Below are 2,187 nucleotides of genomic sequence, written 5' to 3'. Positions count from 1 at the left end.
ACGACGCCAAACAGGAAAACATTGGAGGAACTCGCCGGTCCCGGCTGCCCCCACCCTCGGCCCTCCTCCTCCTCCTCCTCCTCCTCCTCCTCCTCCTTCTCCTCCTCCTCCTCCTCCTCCCCCTGAGATTGTGAAAGCGGTCGGAGGGGCGGATGGCACCACTAACCCGCCCCTCTGCCTGTCTGCTGTCTGTCTGGGTGCCAGCCTGTCTGCCACCCTCCTGCACCTGGGCGAGGCCCCCCCAAGGGGGAAACCCCCGCCACCCTCCCCCTCCGGGGAGGGGGACCCCGGGGGACCCCCGGGGCGGGGGGGAGGAGACATGGCAGGGATAGCAGAGATGACTGGGGAGGAGGGCGGAGGCCGGGGAGGAGGAGGGGGAGGAGGGAGATAGGAGAGGGGAGAGGAGAGATAAGAGAGGGGGGACGAGAGATAGGAGGGGGAGAGGAGAGATAGGAGAGACAGATAGGAGAGGAGAGAGAGAGGAGAGAGAGGAGAGACGAGAGATGAGAGAGGAGAGACGATTGGAGGAGGAGAGGAGAGACAGGAGAGGAGAGACGACAGATAGAAGAGAGAAGAGAGATGGGAGGGGAGAGGAGAGATAGGAGGGGAGGAGAGGAGAGAGAGGAGAGACGAAAGATAGATGAGAGGAGAGATGAGAGATAGGAAGGGGAGAGGAGAGACGATTGGAGGAGGAGAGGAGAGATAGGAAGGGAAGAGGAGAGATAGGAGAGAGAAGAGGAGAGATAGGAGAGGAGAGACGAGAGATAGGAGAGAGACGAGAGATAGGAGAAGAGAGATAAGAGAGGAGAGATGAAAGATAGGAGGGGGAGAGGAGAGACGATTGGAGGGGGAGAGGAGAGATAGGAGAGAGGAGAAGAGAGATAGGAGAGGAGAGACGAGAGATAGGAGAAGAGATAGGAGAGAAGAGACGATAGAGGGAGAGGAGAAATACGATAGGAGAGACGAGAGATAGGAGGGGAAGAGGAGAGATAGAAGAGAGACGAGAGATAGGAAGGGGAGAGGAGAGATATGAGAGGAGAGACAAGAGATAGGAGAAGAGAGATAGGAGAAGAGAGATAGGAGAGAAGAGAGATAGGAGAAGAGAGATGAGAGGAGAGACGAGAGATAGGAGGGGGGGAGGAGAGATGATTGTAGGAGGAGAGGAGAGGAGAGATAGGAGGGGGAGAGGAGAGATAGGAGAAGAGAGATAGGAGAGAAGAGACGATAGGAGAGGGAGAGGAGAGATAGGATAGGAGAGACGAGAGATAGGAGGGGGAGAGGAGAGATAGAAGAGAGAGGAGAGATAGGAGGGGGAGAGGAGAGATAGGAGAGGAGACACGAGAGGAGATGAGAGAGATAGAAGAGACGATAGGAGAGGGAGAGGAGGGATAGGAGAGGGGAGAGAGAGGAGATGAGAGATAGGAGAGGAGAGATGGAGAAGAGAGATAGGAGAGAAGAGACGATAGGAGAGGGAGAGGAGGGATAGGAGAGGAGAGACGAGAGATAGGAGGGGGAGGGAGAGATAGAAGAGAGACGAGAGATAGGAGGGGGAGAGGAGAGATAGGAGAGGAGAGATAGGAGAGGGGAGAGAGAAGAGGGGAGATAGGAGAAGGGAGAGAGGAGAGGAGAGCTAGGAGAAGGGAGAGAGGAGAGATAGGAGAAGAGGGGGGGCCGGGGAGAGGAGATGGGGAGCCAGAGGAGAGCTAGGAGGGAGGAGGAGAGGCGGCAGGGAAGAGGGACGGGGGCAGGGAGAGGAAAAGGGGAGGGGCGGAAAGGAGAAAGCGGGAGGGGAGGCGGGGCGGGTCCGGGAAGGCAAGGAGCGTGGCCTCGTGGTGAGGGCCGGGGCCTGGGAATCACAAGGATCTGAGTTCTAGTCCCGCCTCCTCCACTCGTCTGCTGGGTGACCTTGGGCAAGTCACTTCACTTCTCTGGGCCTCAGTTACCTCCTCTGTCAAATGGGGATTAAGACTGTAGACCGTGAGCCCGTTGTCGGGTAAGGATGGCCTCTCTCTGTTGCCGATGTACTTTCCAAGCGCTTAGTACAGTGCTCTGCACACGGGAAGCGCTCAATAAATACGATTGAATGAATGAAGGAATTCTGACTCCCGCGTGGGACGGGGACTGTGTCCAGCGCCATTAGCTTGTACCTACTCAGGTGCTGAGAACAGTGCCTGGCACATAGTAGGC

Source organism: Tachyglossus aculeatus, chromosome Y4 (genome assembly GCF_015852505.1).
Source record: "Tachyglossus aculeatus isolate mTacAcu1 chromosome Y4, mTacAcu1.pri, whole genome shotgun sequence".
Taxonomy (NCBI): domain Eukaryota; kingdom Metazoa; phylum Chordata; class Mammalia; order Monotremata; family Tachyglossidae; genus Tachyglossus; species Tachyglossus aculeatus.
This window is presented reverse-complemented; position numbering follows the sequence as displayed.